The following is a 21,273-nucleotide window of genomic DNA, read 5'->3' on the forward strand; positions in this document are numbered from 1 at the left end:
CACTGTGTACCAAAGGTTAAATTGTGGTATCTCTTGTTTCTTTTGAACACACCAGTCATCAAATCCTTCTGGTTGTACCTCTGCATCTAGTGTCCCCTTGTAGTTGTCGTATGATTTCCTGAGGAGTATGTACAAACAAGTAGCCGTAACCTGATGTGCATGTCTAGTTGTACTAACATGGGTTGCCCTCAAAATGAATCTGCAGTTCCTATTGATGTGACTCCAGACTGTACAAGTGCCTCTACCCAGCCTGAATCTTCCAGCCAATCACCGATCATCTTGAATCCACTCATCTCAATGTGTAACCCTCCAAGCACCAAGACAAAAACATCTTCCCCGTATTCTGCAGGCCATTGCCACTGTATCTGTTTGGCGATTGTGTTGAGGGGCTGGTCCAAGGTGATAACTGGTATTGGCCAGGGTTGAGTTTTTCTACTGCTCGCTTTATCTGGTCCATCGAGTGCTTTATCATGGCAGCAGACTTTGAGTCTTCGAGAAACAGTGGTAACAGTGCTGCTATAGCAGGTGGACGATCTTGTACTGGTTGCTGACTGGCATGATATGCTGCCCAGGATATATTGCTATCCTTGTTAATGTCTTCACGATAAGTCTGCTCCATGATCTCTAGCCATCTATTAATAGACCAAAAATGTGACATCATTCAATGACTAATAAAAAAATAAGTGAATATTTGGCCTTAGATGACACAACTGGAATTTAAATTTCAAATAAATTATTGTATTGATGTTAATACCATTGGCGTGTTGCATACCATTGAGATTGAATTCTGCACTACATGTTATTCAACTTGCTAATTAGGAACACTTATAGATCCTAAATAAGAATTCTAACCTGAACTCTTCCTGTAATGCTTGTCGGAAGTGCTGACCATCCCCCTTGAGTGGACCATCAACCTTGGGGATAGGGGCATCCTTTGATGGAAGTACCGTGGGTGCACTGCAGTGTAAAACTCTGGCAACTCTTGTCAGTTTCGTTGATGTATGTTCGATAACGAACTGTTCTCTACGATCAGTTCCAAGATGCCGAGAGCTAGAATGCTGGAAAAGTGATATCCCTGTGCCTGTGCCATGGAACGAATATCTGGCAGTGGCTGAGCTTGGATTATGATCGATATTGTCGATAGCTGCTGTAGTGAATAATCCTTGACGTAGATTAAGGGGGCAAATTGCCTGCTCCAAGCGATACTGCTCACACACACTGTTGCCAATTGCAGTTGAAATCGCCATCACTCTATCATAGGAAATAGAGAGCCCAAGATCGAGCATTGTCTCTACCAGTTCACGTTTCCGTGTTCGTGCATGTATTGTCAATCCAACATACACAGGCAGTGGTGGTTCCCGATTCCTGCTGTGGTGGTACGCACTACTCATTGCATGTCGACGTGCAGAGCTGTTGAAAAGTAACAGCTGTGCGATACTGAGAGCTGGTTGGGTAAGACTTTTATCCGACTGGTTGATGTTGGATCCATTGAGAATCATGGCGACAATTGACAAAAGCGATTGAGGAAGATTTCTCTTGACAGTCATCTTCAAATGTTCCTGAAAATGTGTTTTCTATTTGGAACATGTCTCTCCTTACAATAGCGGCTGCCTTCGTCAAACAAATAGCTTCCTCGTCATAAGTGTCAATGGAAACTTCCTTCAGAGCAAGTCCTATATCTTTGTCAAATGCAAGTAATATATCGCGCCCTTCTTTGTGCGCTGAAAGGTCTGGAAAGTGACCAAGTATGCGATTTTTTAGACTAGTGTGGGGAACATTTTGATCAAGCCCTAGTTGCTGTAATCTTTTCGAAAGGTTAACCAGGTCTTTGAGTTTGAAAACTGGAGCCACGTCTGTATCCATCCTTGCCTCTTCGATATATGTCAACAATTCTGCTAGGGCAATACCATGACAAACTCTGTCGGCAGATTTTTCATTCTGTTCTTTTTGGACCGAGGCTGCTTTGTTATACAGTGTAGCCGAACAACGTGAGTGATACTTAGCATCTTCAGCAACCATGTCACCGACGCTGAGTTTTGCTAGTAAGGGGCCATCTTGCAAGCCTATTGCACACTTTCGAACGTGAGAATCTAGACACAAAGTTGTTGCCTGACGAAGGGGTTCGTTTGCAATTACATCTGAACAAAAGAAACAAACGCTCGATGTTTCTGATTCATTATCAATACTTTTACGAGTATCATTTGTTCCAGATTTTCTCTTTTCTGCTCTTTCTAATCTTCTTGTATTGAATTTGATATGGCAAGATTTATGCCACTTGGCTTTCCGTTCCAACAACGTAGCATGGATACCATTTCCCTCATCCAGACGATTTATATCGATTAGAATTGGTAATTCATCTAGATCACTGAAACGTGTGATGTTAGAGGCAATTGTGGAATATCCTTCACGAACATCATGGCGTTTGGATTCCGCCGGACATTGCAGCAATTCTGAGGTCACAGTTTGGCAGAAAATGCATTTGGTCCAGTCGGTATTAACAGGTACAGGTGTCTTTCTTGAGGGGACATGCTATTCCGGATCAACGAGCTGAAATTTTCTTGACATCTCATTTGGGTGTCATTATCTGGAACAAAATTGGAAATTGATTGATTTCACATATTCAAAGCAGATCTTCTTTGTCAATGGAATGTTTATTGTGTTAGCCGTCCTGTGTATTCAAACATGTGTGTCCAATTTGTGGTCAGATTGAACCCTACATATTTTTAACATAGCAAACTTAACTTAGTGATAACATTAAACTTCCATTCATAAATTCCATTCGAGACTTGCCAAAATTACTCTTTTGAGAATAATTCTAGTGATCATCACTAAATGAACTTAATACTAGAGCTGTTGTCATGACTGCAAGTAACCAAAGTACAGCACGGTGGTTGCTAAAGCAACATGACATCTCACTGTTGTCTTCACTGTACTGCTAAGCTGTATGCAGTGTGGTACTCGAATGTTTGGTAAAATTGACTCAGGTATTGGAGACACGACGACACACACACAGCAGCAACGTGTCAAAGACATAATTTTCTTCAATATTGCTCCTGTTACGTAAGTTCACAGTGTGTGTGTTGGGGAAGGGGGGGGGGGCAGCATTTCTCCAAGGACCATCATACGACACTATCCAAGCGGAGCTTTACCATCAGTTGGCGCGTAGTGCACCAAAGAAATGTTTGCCAAGTCCTCCCAGATTGTCAGTAATTGCCAAGGGCGGTGGGAGCACTTTTAATCTGGGGGGTGGGGGCACCGACATCAAAGGGCACTGATGCAGCCTTATATTTAGTACCCTTTATAACTCCCATTGTATTATCTTATTTGCGTATACACATCACTCCATCAACGCCCCCCCCCCTTCAAGGAAAATATGCATATACTAGCACTGCAATATCCAAATTGGGAAACAATGAACAAGTTTCTTTTGAGACAAAATGAAGTGAAATCATGCTACTTGCTAATGTAGGAATCTTCCGAATTAGAGTTTATTCCTTGTTTATATCTTAAAATTGTTTTTCCATTCAAAATAGCTTTGAGATTTACCCACGGATATTCATTAAAAGATAGGGGCGTAGCCAGGATTTGCAAAGTTATATGCACGACTATCTGAGCGGAGCGCCACCATCGGTTGGCGCGGAGCGTACAAGAAAATTTTTGGTTTTAAAAAACCCCCAGAAGGCCGGAAACGGCCCTTCCCGAGTGTTCATTCTGGTTCCCTGGCCTCTTGCTAACTTGAGACACCTCAATTTTTGGTTCCTTGCTTTAGCAAAAGGAACCTATGCAGTCAGGTTGGCGTGTGTGTGTGTGTATGTATGTGTGTATGTATGTATGTATGTATGTGTGTGTGTGTGTCTGTGACACTTGCTTGGGTATGCTCTATCTCACTAAGGGAATGTTAGATTGAGGCCAAACTTGGACTATAGATCCGCCATATGGAGAAGGTGTGCCCTATTGTTTTTGGTGCCCACAAAGGTCACCAAAGGTCAGTTATGGTCCAAAAACCGAAAATATTAAAACTGCAATAACTCCCAGTGCCAATGTGCGACAAGATTGATATTTTGGGACAAGTTGTGAACTGGTTAGGGGAGCATTTTCAAACTTAACGGTCATGTGATCCGAGGTCACCAAAGGTCAATTAATGATAAAAAACTAGTATTTTTGCAATAACTTGAGAACGAAATGTCTGTTAGGGTTGGGAGTTGCCTCAATGTAATCCAATTGTCGACCCGCATCTGGGTGACCCTTGACCTCAATTTGACCTCTGGTGACCTTTTCGTGTTTTTTGGATTTTTACAGTTTCGATGCTATTTTCAGATGTCAAAGGTACCTTCTGATCATAAATGTCAATGGGTTGACCCCGTGTGACCTTTATGTGCGAAGTTATATGGGGTCAAAGTTTTTCGGTCAGAGTTAGGATGGTTGTACAGACTTTTCGTTTTGTTTTTTGGAATCAGGAGATTAAACTACATCTGAAACCAAGGTCAAAAGGTCAAAGGTCACATTAGAAAAAATGTGCTTATTTTGGGAGGAAACGAGCAAAAAAGAAAATGTTTGGTTTTGATGCTAGATTTGGATATCAAAGGTACCTTCCGATCAAAAATGTCAATTGGTTGACACCCGTGTGACCTTCGTGTGCGAAGTTATACGAGGTCAAAGTTAATTTTCAGATATTTAATGCAACAACTCCCAGTTCCAAGGTGTGACATGGTTGATATTTTTGGACAAGTTGCAAATGGTATAGGGGAATATTTTCAAACTTAACGGTCATGTGATCCGAGGTCACCAAAGGTCAATTAATGTCCAAAAACTAGTATTTTGGGGGTAGAAAATGGGCAAAGAAAAAATTTTTTGAATTTTTATAGTTTGATGCTCTAATTTAGGTCTCATCAATCAAAAATGTCAATAAGTTGACCCAAGGTGACCTTTGTATGTTAAGTTATATGAGGTCAAAGTTAATTTTCAGACATTTAGTGTAATAACTCCCAGTGCCAAGGTGTTACACAGTTGATATTTTGAGACAAGTTGCAAATGGTATAGGGGAATATTTTCAAAGTTAACGGTCATGTGATCCGAGGTCACCAAAGGTCAATTAATGATAAAAAACTAGTATTTTTTGCGATAACTTGAGAACAAATTGTCTGTTAGGGTTGGGAGTTGCTTCAATGTAATCCAATTGTCGACTCGCATCTGGGTGACCCTTGACCTCAATTTGACCTCTGGTGACCTTTTTAGTGTTTTGTGGATTTTTACAGTTTCGATGCTATTTTCAGATGTTAAAGGTACCTTCTGATCATAAATGTCAATGGGTTCACCCCCATTTGACCTTCGTGTGCGAAGTTATTTGAGGTCAAAGTTAATTTTCAGACATTTAATGCAATAATTCCCAGTGCCAAGGTGTGACAAGGTTGATTTTTTTGGACAAGTTGCAAATGGTATAGGGGAATATTTTCAAACTTAACGGTCATGTGATACAAGGTCACCAAAGGTCAATTAATGATAAAAAACTAGTATTTTTTGCGATAACTTGAGAACAAATTGTCCATTAGAGTTGGGAGTTACTTCAATGTAATCCAATTGTCGACCCGCATCTGGGTGACCCTTGACCTCAATTTGACCTCTGGTGACCTTTTCGTGTTTTGTGGATTTTTTACAGTTTTGATGCTATTTTCAGATGTTAAAGGTACCTTCTGATCCTAAATGTCAATAGGTTGACCCCTGTGTGACCTTCGTGTGCGAAGTTATATGAGGTCAAAGTTAATTTTCAGACATTTAATGCAATAACTCCCAGTTCCAAGGTGTGACAAGGTTGATATTTTTGGAGTAGTTGCAAATGGTATAGGGGAATATTTTCAAACTTAACGGTCATGTGATACAAGGTCACCAAAGGTCAGTTAATGATAAAAAAACTAGTATTTTTGCGACAACTTGAGAACAAATTGTCCGTTAGGGTTGGGAGTTGCTTCAATGTAATCCAATTGTCGACTCGCATCTGGGTGACCCTACTTCTCTAATCAGGTTTAAAATTGCAATATTTTCAGAGGTTAGATATGTAAAAGTTGTCCAATTGATACATTTGACACCCTCAAGAATCTATGTTGCCTCCAGGTTACCCCCGTCCCCCCTCCCCGATCCCGGTTTACTTAGTCTGGTGTCACCAATGGTGTGATACTCCATGCTTTATCCAAACCTTACCTCAGCTTTTGGACAATTTGCCAACTTTTGTCATTGTGAGGTAAATAGATATTTACATACCCAATAATCTATGTTATCTCTCCCCCTCCCTGTTTACTTAGGCTGATACCACCACTGGTGAGATACTTCATGCTTTATCCAAACATTGAACTTAGCTTTTGCACAATTTGCTAACTTTTGTCATGGAGAGGTCAAGCAGTAGTCTTCACTTCAGATTATTGTCAGCAGTGATGACTGATAGAATGCATGCATGAGCGTAATGGTACAGAGGATATTTCTCCATCTTGACACGGAGTTCAGATCAGATAATTAACAGCATTTCAGGCCTGCAGCATTCAAAACCATTCTTTCACTCTATCTGGATCGATCGAAACATATTGCAATCAGCTTTGATGACTTACAGCGACTTTACTTTATAGTTTGAAGAAGATTTGTATTGCAACACTACTATTACTAGAAGACAGTCTTGGCTACAGTTTTAAAGGTATCTTACTTTTAATTATTTTCAAATAAGTACGTACTTTATTTTCTTTGGTAATGTAATACTGGATACTCATTGTAAATAGATAGTAAGTACAGACTAATTTTGTGATTGCTAGTGTGGAGCTTGGGAAAGCTGCCCCCCCCCCTATTTAATTTTTGTAGTTATATGTAATTTTGTTTACCTATCCGAAATGGAAGAACCCAGCAGGAAGGAGGCCAACACTTGTGACTTGCTATAACACATGTTGGACTGATTTCTTAATCAAGGATTCTTTCTTCCTCTTTTACTTAATAGGTGAGTTGTTTGCATATTATTTGTATTATACTAGTTAGGTAAGAAACCCTAGATACCATTGTAATTGCCATACCCTAAGGACCTTTAACCTGTACAGAGTTATTATATAGGCAGTGTAGAGCTAGCACATATATGCTACTCCAGGAGGCAAGCTGTGGTCCACCACAGGGAGCATATGAGGTGTATTGTCTGTATCTCCATGTCATTGGCATATGTCATTAAGTTAGACTGATCCATTATTCAAGGGTTATGTATCTGTTCACACATGTGATTGGTTATTTAAAAGTAATTTACATGTTTCCATGGTACCAAGTGAGATGATGATACTCATGATTTCTATTTTGAGCAGGAAAGCACAGGGGAAAGGATAATATGTCTCTGATTCATGTTTAATGCATTGGGTATATATAAAAGTTAGTTAAGTTTACAGTGTGCTCAACAGGTATTTGAGGGTTAGTGGAAATGGAAAGGAGGAAGGTGATGGAAGTAAAGGTTAATTCAGAGTTGCATATCTGTAGGTGTGTGTGTGAGTTTGTGTGTGTGTGAGGGTATAGTATTTGTTATTGTGACAATGAGATGATGGTTAAGATGAGGAAGCATAGTTAGAGGGAATGAGGGTTATGATAGAAAGTGTTAAGAGTTTGCTGAAAGATTTGTTAATGGGAAAGTAGTAAAGATGATTATTATCAGAGATCGAATGAGATAGGATTGTAAAGATGTATCATTGAAGATGATATGAGTAATAAACACTTGTGACTTGCTAAAACACATGTTGGACTGATTTCTTAATCAAGGATTCTTTCTTCCTCTTTTACTTTATAGTTTACAGCTAATGACAGCAAAAGAGGGTTACACTAGGATCAGTTTCTTGCTTGCAGACTCTCACCATTCCCACCAAAAATAAATACAAGTATGTATAGGCTAGTACTAGTATAGCATGTCACATTGTGTAACATTTTGTAAGATTTTACTGTTTACAGTTTGCTAGGTTACCATAGGTATAGACTATAGTAGCACTACTATTCATTTAAAAGTAATGGCTAGTAGTACTGAGTACTGTATAGGCTACTGTACTATATTATTACTGTCTCCACAGTCACTCTGCGGTCTACATATATGAAGCCTATGAAACTTAAAAAAACTGGCTCTATGTTACTTTAAAAAAACATCTATTGGTTAAATATACTTACGTTTAAACGAGTATGATCACTTTACGTATGCATGTACACCTTGACCCCTCAATCTAACCCCCATCTCACCAAAGAAAAAGGTGATCTACTTTCTTCAATTTATTACAAATTTATTAGTATTGCTAGGCTAGTTGTACTTGTTCAAGTTGTTGTAGCCTCTTTATATCGATCAAAGTAGTATTAACAACCTACACCTGGCCTTTGTTGTATCTTCAATTTGTAAGGTACTGTATATCCCACCTAATATGTTACTTTCACATTTGATCATTGCTTTACTTCAATTTTTGAAAACATGTAAATCTATATAATTATACTTGATCAGTACCACTGTCAGACTTTCAGTTCAGCCAAACATTTCAGAAAAGTCCTTTACAAATTTTGTTGTAATTGATTGAGGACCAAAATTTAATGGGGAATCCAACCATAGTAAAAAAAATAGTAATAGAAATGTTAATTTTGGGGTAAACAACCAGCAATGTTGGGTATAGAAACATATTGAATACGTTTTCAGGATTAGGCCTAGAACTAGGAGTATTCATATTCAGGGAAGGAAATGTATTTATTAATAGCCTTGGCCTTTTATTTTGTTATTTGACTAATGTTAGCAGCCAGGTGGATGAGAAATCAAATGACCTTGGAAAAGCCATAGTACTTTACTAGGTTTGTAAAATTCAAGTTCACTTCATTGAATCTAGGCTTAGCCTATGTCTTACTCTTGTTAGTCTTAAGAAGGTTTTAGTTGTGCTCCGCCCCTGGTACTTTCCTCTCATCAATTTCCGCACGTACAGTCATTTACATTAATGAAAATAATATCGAAACGGTCCAAGAATAGTGCTGTTTGTTTACATGTTTTGAAACCAGAAAGTCACCATTATCTAAGCAGTATGCGGAAAGTAAAGGTGGGAGAAAATCAGAAAAATAAGTGTAAGCTACTCCATGTTGGCTGGCCCCAAAGCCAGACTCAGCCATATTTTTCTGAGATAATGTTTATTTTCCTTTATTTGTATTTTGCAGGTGAGCTATATTACAGTAGTCACCCAAGAGCTTCAAGTTCTAGTTTCAGAGTCAACGATATTGTTCCAAATCAAGGTATACATATCTTTCCTTCTGTTGTTTAAGGTTTCCTTGGTATTTTGCAATTGTCGAGATTCAGTGCCAAATAAAATCTTCAGGTTGGATGGTATGTAAGAGAAATTACCAGGCGTGGTTTACGAAAATAACTGTCACCTAGTTAGATTTTTATCAAGACCACTCTTAACTCGAACAGAATTGGCTAGGCCCATGGGTAATTTATGTACCGTAGTCTAGGATAGGCTTAACTTTAAAGTTAGATAACCCACACATTAATCAGGCTGGAATAGGCGTAACTTATACCAACAGTAGTATGCTGAAGTCTGTTAATGAGATATGGAGAAATACATTACATTAATATTAGGCCTAATTTTTCTCAGTGTTTTCTGTTTACATCTTTGAAAGGCAGAAGGCACCACTTTCTATGCTGTGCGAAAAAGTAGGGGTGAGCGACAAGAAGTGTAAGCTACCCCATGTAGGCTGATCTTAAAGCTAGACACAGTCATTTTTTTCTTGAGAACATGTTTGTTTTTCTGTATTTTTATTTTGCAGGTGAGCTATACCAGTTCAACACCCAAGGGCTTGAAGTTCTGTGTAAGTTCCATCTTATTAAAAGCCATCCCAGGGCTTACAATACTGGTTCAAAGTTGATATTTATTAAGCCATCCCAGGGCTTACAATACTGGTTCAAACTTAATTTTCATTAAGTTATCCCAGGGCTTACAATACTGGTTCAAACTTGATTTTCATTAAGTCATCCCAGGGCTTACAATACTGGTTCAAAGTTGATATTTATAAAGCCATCCCAGGGCTTACAATACTGGTTCAAAGTTGATATTTATAAAGCCATCCCAGGGCTTACAGTACTGGTTTAAAGTTGATAACTATAAAGCCATCCCAGGGCTTACAGTACTGGTTTAAAATTGATAACTATAAAGCCATCCCAGGGCTTACAGTACTGGTTTAAAGTTGATAATTATTAGCTATCACTTTATGTTAAGATAACTATACAATTTACTTGGTCAATCAAACCAGCAGTTTATCAGGCCAAATATTATCCAAACTTCATGTTTAAAAATTGCTGACAAGCACTGAAAAAAAGCTAAATATATCAAAGGTACTAATAAAGCAAAAGAACTGCTACAAATTACTAACAAAGCATATGTAAAGCACTGAAAATACTTCAAATAAAAACCCGGAAAACTGCTCAAAATTACTGAAAATCAGAACGAAGTATAGTGCAACTAATCATAAAAATAAAAGGAAAATTTGAAACATATATATCAAAGGTATTCTTAAACACATACTACTTGACAGTAATTAAAACCCACTTTAAGAAATCCTTATCACTTCTTGAAATCATTTCTAGCAACTCAAAAAATACTTTGACATAAATCAATTTTAAGCACACAAAAAGAACTAAACAATATTAACAAGAACTTCACAGAGATACAAAAAGTACTTCAATTCCAAGCATTGCAAAGAAACCATTCGAGAAAAAATAACACACATTCTGATCAAATGCTTGTGATAAATATCCAAAATCCACAACAGCATTTACAGTCAATCACTCTCTATATACACACTACTATCCCACAGAAACTGTTGTCGGAAAGGAAATTGTACACAATATTCTGTCATGTCACGAACAAAAAAATTGAGTTACAGACAGCGAAACAAGACAAGAAGAGAATCAAAGCAAAATATAACTTCAAACCAAACATGCCAGGCACAAACATATGCTAATGAAACTCTCTCTGAAAAAGCAATAGAGCAACATTCAGTTGGTCAATCGAACATTACTGATATTAACTTGCAAAGTATACACACTCATGACACGTTTACTTTCTTTCCTCCAGATGACTTATGGCGTGATGGAAAGATTGCTATATTAAAGCAGTTAATAACAGACAAAAACGAACAAATTCATACCAGTTCTTATCCAAATTTCCCAAATATTTGCAGTCCAATATTGTATACTAATACTGCAAGACCATGTAATATTTGGAGAATAGTAGGTGATGGGAATTGTTTCTTTAGATCTTTGTCATTTATAATAACAAAGACTGAAAATAATCATCATATCCTAAGACGCTTGATAGTGCAATCTCTTCTGGAATGTGACCTACCATCTACTAGTAAATCTGTTCAGGATTATATGCAAACATCCCATATGTCAGATGATTCAGTGTGGGCTACTGAAGTGGAAATAATGACTGCTGCAAAAGTTTTACAAACTGACATTTATACATATGCTGTATCTGGTAGTGAATGGAAATGGCTACGATTTCCAGCATGTGGTAGTCTCTCAGAAAGAATAGATAAAAATAAACGTGCAATTTACATACAAAACACAAATAGAAGTCACTTTGATGTTGTGTATGGACTTAATAATACTGATCTCTGTCTTGTAGCACAGAACCTTGAATCTGCACAACCAAAAACAACAAGAGATCGTGTACAAGAAGAACTGAACAGACAAAACTTGTGGCAACAAAATAAAGATGAACAGAAACAGAAAGTGAACATCACTAAATTACCTCCCAGTAGTAGCTGTTCCAACAGTACTAAACGTATGCAAAAACTTTGAGCAACTAACAGTGCATACAGAGAACAAGAAAGGAAAAAAGACATTACTTACCAAAGAACTAGAAGACAAAACAAGATGTACTGTCAAGAACAAATTCAGAAGAATATAAAAAGAATGAAAGCCAAGAGGACAGATTGTGTGTACACTCAAAATGAAAGAACAAGAAATACCAAGCGAATGAAAGATATCAGACAACAACCGGACTACTCTCAAAATGAAAAAGTACAGAACAGGAAACGAATGAAAGACACAAGACAAAATGAGGAATACTCTCAAAAGGAAAAGATACAAAACATCAAAAGAGTGAAAGACACAAGACAAAATGAGGAGTACTCTCAAAATGAAAAGAAACAAAACATCAAAAGAGTGAAAGACAAAAGACAAAATGAGGAGTACTCTCAAAATGAGAGGAAAAAAAACATCAAAAGAGTGAAAGACAAAAGACAAAATGAGGAGTACACTCAAAATGAGAGGAAAAAAAACATCAAAAGAGTGAAAGACAAAAGACAAAATGAGGAGTATTCTCAAAATGAGAGGAAAAAAAACATCAAAAGAATAAAAGACAAAAGACAAAATGAGGAGTACTCTCAAAATGAGAGGGAAAAAACATCAAAAGAGTGAAAGACAAAAGACAAAATGAGGAGTACTCTCAAAATGAAAAGAAACAAAACATCAAAAGAGTGAAAGACAAAAGACAAAATGAGGAGTACTCTCAAAATGAGAGGAAAAAAAACATCAAAAGAGTGAAAGACAAAAGACAAAATGAGGAGTACACTCAAAATGAGAGGAAAAAAAACATCAAAAGAGTGAAAGACAAAAGACAAAATGAGGAGTATTCTCAAAATGAGAGGAAAAAAAACATCAAAAGAATAAAAGACAAAAGACAAAATGAGGAGTACTCTCAAAATGAGAGGGAAAAAACATCAAAAGAGTGAAAGACAAAAGACAAAATGAGGAGTACTCTCAAAATGAGAGGAAAAAAAACATCAAAAGAGTGAAAGACAAAAGACAAAAACTGGAATATTCTCAAATTGAACAGATACAAAACATCAAACGAATGAACACTATTCGCAAAAATGACACCTACTCTGTCCCAGAAAAACAAAAGAATCAAGAACGTATGGCACAAGCTAGAACAGATCCACAGTTTGCAGGTAATGAAATCAAATCCAAATACAACAAGAGAACCAGCTGTAACACTTCATCAATTCAACAATTGCAAGAAAGCTTTCTCAACTCTATTTCAGTAGGTCCAGAATATGTGTGCTGTTGTTGTGAACAGTTATGGTATTAAGAAAGTGTCACTAGCTTTGTACAGAAAACAGCAAAATCTACTTTCAGCATTGCTTTACACAATCCTTCTATCAACAACAAATTGTGGATTTGTAGTACCTGCAAGGAATATATTAATTCTGATAAGATACCACCGTTAAGCCTTAACAATAACATGAAGTTTGTGACAATTCCAAAAGAATTACAATTGCATTCTCTTGAAGAGAAATTAGTAGCTCTTCGTATACCATTTATGCAAATTCGAGAACTTCCTAGAGGGCGACAATTGAATCTGAAAGGAAATGTGGTAAATGTTGCAGCTGATGTGTCAAGTACATGTAGACTATTACCACGCAGGCTAAATGAAAGCATGACTATTCCTGTCAAGTTTAAGAGAAAACTTTCTTATAAGCACTCAGTTCAAAGTGAAAATGTCAGGCCCAATAAAGTAATTGATGCTGCAAAATGGCTAGTTGCAAACAGTCAATTATACAAAGATGAAAGAGTCTCAATTGATCAGAATTGGAATGAAACGATACAGCAGATGGATGATGATTGGCACGAATTCATAGAACCTCCTGAAAAACAATCTGACAAAAATGAGAATGCTGACTTACCAGTAGGTGCAACTCCCTCAATTCAAACCAACAATGAAGACAATCCAGATTCAGATGATGATTGGACAGAAGCTCAAAATGATGACATGCAACTTACAGGTACATCAGATACTATGCTAACACGAGAATTTCAGGAACAAAGCCAACTTGCTTATTGCGTAGCACCAGGTGAAGGAAATAGACCTATGGGCTTATTTCAAGACAGTCTTTCTGAAATACTTGCATTTCCAACATTATTTGGTGGACAGCCAAGAAGTGACAACAAAGTTAAGGTACACTACAGCACAATTTGTAAGTGGGAACTGCGCCACAAAGATAGAAGATTTGCCAAATCTGTCCAAAACATATTCTACAAAACCAAGAAGCTACAAATAAACCAAATACAGCAGAAAGTAACACTTAGTATGAGAAAGAAAAAACACAAGGGAAGAAATTAACTGCTCAACATTTCAAAACAAATGAAAGTATCAAGCAAATCTTGACCCTAGATGAAGGATTTAGAGTATTCCGAACGTTACGAGGATCCCCTCCCTATTGGGAAAGGTCCAAGAAAGAACTGTTTGCAATGATTCGACAACTTGGAATCCCAACATGGTTTCTGTCATTCTCTGCTGCTGAAACAAGGTGGCTTCACCTACTCAAAATCCTTGGAAGAACAATCAAAAACAAACATTTCACAGATGAAGAACTTTTAAACATGAATTGGAATGAGAAATCTGACCTTATCCAGAGTGACCCTGTCACATGTGCACGTCACTTTGATTACATGTTTCGTAGGTTCTTGAATAATTTCCTGTATAGTTCATATCATCCAATTGGTGAGATCATTGATCATTTCTACAGAGTTGAGTTCCAACAGAGAGGTTCCCCACACATTCACATGCTCGTTTGGGTCAAAGATGCACCTTTATATGGAAATGCAGCTCCTACAGAAGTAGCATCATTTGTTGATCAATATGTCACATGTAACATACCTGACACAGTCAACCAAACTGTTAACTTGCAATCTCACAGCCATGCAAAGACATGCAGGAAAAAGAGACAAGGTGTTTGCCGCTTTGGGTTTCCTATCCCACCAATGTCTAGAACCATGATTTTAACACCGTTAGAAGTTAAAGGCAATGACAAAACTACAGAACTGTACAAGTGCATAAAGGCTTACTTGGATGATTTGAAACTTGCTGAAGACATTACTGACACATTTGAAGATATGTTGACAAAGTTGGGAAGCACAGAAAGAGATTACATTCTTGCTATACGTTCATCAATAACATCAGACAAAATCTTTCTCAAAAGATCACCATCTGAAGTCAGGATTAATGGTTACAATAAAGGCTTGCTAGAAACTTGGAGAGCTAATATGGATATTCAATATGTGCTGGACCCATATGCATGTGCCATGTACATTGTATCTTACATTAGCAAAGGACAAAGAGGTATGAGTAACCTTATGCAACGTGCAACATCAGAAGCAAGAGAAGGGAACATGGACATCAAACAGCAAGTACGACACATTGGAAACAAATTCCTTAATCATGTTGAAATGAGTGCTCAAGAAGCAGTGTATTTGGTATTACAAATGTCACTCAGAAAAGCCTCCAGGCAGTTTGTGTTTATAAATACCTCACCATTAGAAGATCGAACAATCCTGATCAAACCATTGGAATATATTCAACAGTTGCCAGATTACTCTACAGATATTGAATGTATGGCACTTATCAGGAAGTATGCTGCCCGACCTAAAGCACTACAACATTATTGCCTTGCAGACTTTGCAGCTTGGTTCGATATCACTAGTGACAACAAGAGCAATGAGAGTACTAATAATGATTATGAATTAGATGAAAATGATGATGACCCTTCTATCAAATTGAACAAAGACAGCATTGCCCAAGACTATGAATCACATGATAATGCTGATGGCCATGATATGCAGGATACTGGTGAGGTGAAATGCTATACAGTTGGTGCATTAAACTTTAGAAAAAGAAACAAAGCCAAGATCATCAGATATGTTCGGTTTAACAAGGAAAATGATGCAGAAAAGTACTACAGAGAGCAACTGATGTTGTTTTTTCCTTGGAGATCTGAGAATAATATCATAGAGTCATGTGATACGTACCAAGAACGATACCTTCAGGTTGAATCCAAGATTAAAGACAAGGAAGCAGAATATAACCACAGTGGAGATATAATTGACCAGGCAATTGATGATATTGAAAATGAAGACCCTGAGATGTATGATGAGATTGCACCAAATACAGAACATACGGAAAAGGCTCATCGAGACGAAAAGGATAAACAACAAGTGAAAATCCCTTCCAATGAATCACCTGAATTGTATGATATTGGACAAGACATTGGGATTGCAGTCAATAGTGCAAACATAGAAGAATTGCAAAAACCTCGCTTGCCAGATTCAGAATATAGAACTCTAGTACGCAGCCTCAATAAAAAGCAGAGACTTTTTCTACTATGTACTGCATTGGTGCAAAACAAAACAAGAACCACTGTACACATTTCTTACTGGCGGAGCTGGTGTAGGAAAATCTCAAGTATTGAAAGCTCTGTACAATGCACTTTTGAAATACTATTCTAGCCAGCCTGGAAGTGATCCAGATGATACTCACATTCTTCTAATGGCACCAACAGGCAAAGCAGCATATGGTATCGAAGGCAGTACCATTCACAGTGCTCTACTCATTCCAGCTAGTCAAGGATTTCATTACAAGGCATTAACATCAGACAAGTTAAACTCACTTCGAGTGAAGTTCCGAAATTTGAAAATCATTTTCATTGATGAAATATCTATGGTTGGTAATGGGATGTTTACATACATAGATAAAAGACTGCAACAAATTATGGGTAGCAAGAAAATATTTGGAGGTGTTAGCATTATTGCTGTTGGTGATCTCTTTCAACTCAAGCCAGTGTTTGATGGATGGATATTTAATGATCTAACTCATGATTATGGTCCACTTGCATCTAATTTATGGAGAGATCATTTTATGGCCTTTGAACTAACTGAAATCATGCGACAAAAAGATGACCAGAGTTTTGCTCAACTTTTGAACCGACTAAGAGAAAATAGACAAACAGATGATGATTTGAAGCTGCTGAACACTAGACAGTTTACAGTCGACAATGTTCCATGAAATGTTACACATGTTTATCAGACAAACCTAAGAGTGAATGCACACAATGATGAAGTTTTTTCCAAACTAGACACTCTAAAGCTCAGAATTAGATCTCAAGACATTGTCGTAGGTGATGTCCCAAACACAGTCAAACAGAAAATACTGACTTGCATACCGAACAATCCTCAAAAGACAATGGGATTATTCACTGAACTATCGTTGGGCATTGATCAAAGAGTTGACCTCTGTCTCAATGTTTCAGTCGAAGATGGAATGATAAATGGTGCTACTGGTATCATCAAGTATATAGAGAATGTACATGATCAGAACATTCACACTATATGGGTACAGTTCGATGACATTACTGTAGGTAAAGCATGTCGACACTCTAAAGGAGAACTGTATCATTCAAAGCTTGCTTCAACATGGACACCAATATCAAGAAGTAGTCGACAGTTCAGGATTGGTCGCAACAAAAATGCAGAAGTTATGCGGAAACAATTTCCCCTCAGACCAGCATCTGCAAAGACAGTCCATAGATGTCAAGGAGATACAATGAAAGAGATAGTTGTTGATATGTCAGGTGCTAGATCACAATGTCACATCCACTATGTTGCATTAAGTAGAGTGACTTCCATAAATGGATTATACATTCTTGAACTTAATCCAGACAAAATTAATGTCGATCGAAATGTTGTCAAGGAAGTAGAAAACCTACGATCCATACGATCATTGAAAATATGCAGCCATGCATTTGAAAGTACGGACAGCACTACCATCATTCATCAAAATGTAAGATCACTGAAGAGACACATTTCTGACATAATTCATGACAGCACAATCACATCTGCTGATATTCTACTTTTCACTGAATGCCATATATCAGAAGCAATACCAAATCATGAGCTGTTCATTGAAGGATTTACACTATTCAAAAACATCCCATCTCATGCTCCTGTCTCAAATTCCCCATATGGCACTGTAATCTACACTAAGAATAATATCACAACACTGACTGAACATACTGTGAATACAAATAATATTGAAATCTCCCTGACAACCAAAGACACATGTGCTGGAACTATTCAAATTGCACTAATTTACAGGTCTAAAAAGGTTCCCATGCAACAATTCCATGATGCATTGAGTAACTTTCTGAGTCACATAGATCATTCACAACAAACATTGATTATTGGTGATTTCAATGTTGATGTACTCCAAAACACGCCAGAGAAAAACAGCCTTCTCTCTTTATTCACAAGAGCATTCAAATACCAACAAATCATACTCACTCCTACAACAGATTATAACTCATGCTTAGATCATATCTACACAAATATTCCTACAAGTAAAACAATTGGTAGTGGAGTCCTTGAGAGCTATTACAGTGATCACAAAGCAACATGGATTTCTCTGCAAAACTGCCATGAAAACACAACAAGTTAAACCAAAATATGTGTACCATATGTCTTATGTGCTCAAATTTGAACCCAATTTTGAAGTAACTTGAAGAAACTTTTATATTTCTTTAAAAAGTGGAACATATTGATGCAACTGCAACCAAATTTGATTAACCTTGCAAATTTGAACCAAAATTTAACAATCCAGAACAACATCAAGCTAAAGACAACAAGGTATCACGTTTCATTAGGGTCTGCATTTTGTAGCGACACAAACAATTCTTCACTTGCAAGCAACAGAAAGTTAACTTTCAAATATCCAAGTCCATGCATATGAATGACAATCATATTTACAACATATAACTTCTCCAGTACTCAAAGCAAACTTGAAAAGGGCTTTTTGATTGTTGTATATGTCAGTGAATCAATGCAGCACTAATTATAGTGCAAATTATACACCTCTTCTCACAAGCCTCTCACCAGGTATATTAAAGTGAGGGTGATGAACAGAGCCATCAATTTCAGAGGTAAACCCAGTTTGTGTGTACAAAATTAAACAATTTTTCAGCCGAATCTCCCAAAAATTAAAAGAGATGAAATATGCGTTTTGAATTTGCACATTAAATTAGTTATAAATAACAATGCATCTGTAGTTTGGTGTAAACAAAGAAAGTGCATTCGAACCTCTGCCCCCCAGACCAAAATGATCCATAGTCTAACGCCTTGCCCACTGTGCCACTGCACAAGCGTAAGAAACCTGAATTGTTCTACATATAGGCAATAGGCAACTAATGTCGTGGCAGATTTAAAAATACCCCCTCCTTGTTATAGAGGCCAGCTGCCCACCCCGTTGCCAGTCCTATCTTTACGAATAACATTATAATCAGGAATTATAATAACTGATGTGGGTACATTGTCATGAAACCAGTTTTTCGTAGTTACAGCAAACCTAAAAGAGCATTCAATGGAAAACACAAAGGGTCATTAACTTCTCATTATTTTTTCAGAGACTGCAGGTATTCAAATGAATTAACATGTTAATATTTGTTTCTACAATCTTTTCATTGCAGGTTCATGGGCCATAAACTAGGCTCATAACTTCAGTAAACGTGAGCGTAGAAATGGACCAAAAAGAATACAATTCACCATACTTAATAAAGATTAGTTACAATAGCTGACCCTCCCAACCGATAAAACGCACAGCTTTCTTGAAGGAGCCACCATAGAGGACAAGCTCCAGACTGAAGGATGTGAAGAATACAAGGAAGCACAATAACCAAAATCACAAAAACGATACCATCTGCCAGCACTTCAGCTAACTCTATGTCTTCATCCAGCTCCACCTCAAAACAAGGTGTAAAGACCCTGCAGTTTTGACAACGATGTTCAACATAAAAGTACTCTGTACTTCTTGATTTTCAGATTTTAAGTGTTCCTAATAATTTATTCATTTCTGGTCTACATTTTTTGGCAGAATTGTCCAAAACCAAGTTTAGTTAGGAAAGCAGTATATGTTAATACAATATATCAAGCTTTTTATGGTTCATGGAAGAAATGAGGGGATGGATAGCAGGCGGGGTAGTGGTGGGGCTTACATTACAACAATATTTATTTTAAAACAAATAGTCATAATCATTTACTGCCATTAAACCTCAATCAACACTACATGGTCTCTTTCCTTTTATATAATGTTGTAAATAGTTGTGTAGTTTAAGTTCATATATTTTATATAACAACAGTACAGTTTATATGTAGTATTTGAAACAAATAAACAATATCCATGTATTTGAGATATCTGAGTATTTGTCTTTTTTCAGTAATTTGACACAAGTTACTTTCGAGCATTTAATGCAATAACTCCCAGTGCGAAGGTGTGACATGGTTGATATTTTGGGACAAGTTGCGAATAGTATAGGGGAATACTTTCAAAGTTAACGGTCATGTGATCCAAAGTCACCAAAGGTCAATTAAAGTTGAAAAACAAGTCTGTTGGGAGAAAATGGGCAAAGAAAATTTTTTTTAAGTTTTATAGTTCTGATGTTGTATTCACATTTCACTGATCAAAAATGTCAATTGGTTGACCTCCGGGTGACCTTTGTGTGTGAAGTTATGTATACCAGTTCAAAGTGAATTTTTAGACATTTAATGCATTAACTTCCAGTGCCAAGGTGTGAGACGGTTGATATTTTGGGACAACTTGTAAATGGGGTGGTAGAACATTTTCAAACTTAACAGTCATGTGATCTCAGGTCACAAATGTTATCAGATCTGTTGACCGACCCGCTTGGACGTGACTTTATATTTCTTACATTTTCGACACCACATTCAGATCTCAAAAGTGCCTTCCCGATCAAAAATCCGATCACAATTTGTGATCACAAATGTGTTGGCTATGTTGGTTACTTAATATGGGTACAAGTAGGACCACAATTTAACTTGGACTATTTCAGCCCAATCTTGCTATGATAAAATTCTGTTTATTGTCATGTACCCCGGGGCAAGGAACCGCAGTGCCCTTGGGCTCTTGTTATGTAGAAAAAGGGCACATTTTTAACCGGAGGAAAAGTGGGGGGGGGGGGGGGCACGTGCCCGTGCCCCCCCCCCCGGTTCCGCCACCCTTGGTAATTGCACTTCCCAGCTAGGCATTGTAGGTTGCATCTATATATAGACATTATTTATTTTGAGATCTACAAATTTACAAAATAAAAGAAATAACATAATTGAGGGTAATAAATTTTTATGTCGGTGACCAGTTATAAAAGCACGATTGGGGGCATTCTGATTGTCCTATATATGCTGAGGAGTTAACAATGTGAGGTGTACCAGTGTCCATATCTTGGTAGGTAGAATCAGGACAGGATTTCTGTTTTACTCACGTCACAGGAAACAGATGTAAAAGGTACGCCCCAAAACACACTCGGTTATTACACATTTCAATGGGCCTTTTAAAGGGGCAGGTAAGTAATAAATTATCGAGGTGATTGGTAAATACAGCCCTGAGGGAAATGTGTCCTGGAAGTGGA

At 37.4% G+C, this 21,273-nt stretch overlaps 1 long non-coding RNA gene across 2 annotated transcripts; it reads left to right on the plus strand.

The window, feature by feature from the left end:
- The first annotated feature begins 3,538 nt into the window (after nucleotides 1–3,538).
- On the plus strand, nucleotides 3,539–20,779 carry LOC139954841 (uncharacterized). Of its 2 annotated transcripts, none has more exons than XR_011788206.1 (5): nucleotides 3,539–6,973; nucleotides 7,796–7,883; nucleotides 9,178–9,252; nucleotides 9,787–9,828; nucleotides 19,321–20,779. It is a non-coding gene; the product is annotated as an uncharacterized lncRNA (long non-coding RNA). The 2 variants fall into 2 exon arrangements; XR_011788207.1 differs by having other exon boundaries at nucleotides 3,539–6,679.
- Nucleotides 20,780–21,273: the final 494 nt, after the last annotated feature.

The sequence above is a fragment of the Apostichopus japonicus genome, chromosome 17 (assembly GCF_037975245.1).
Source record: "Apostichopus japonicus isolate 1M-3 chromosome 17, ASM3797524v1, whole genome shotgun sequence".
Classification (NCBI taxonomy): Eukaryota; Metazoa; Echinodermata; class Holothuroidea; order Aspidochirotida; family Stichopodidae; genus Apostichopus; species Apostichopus japonicus.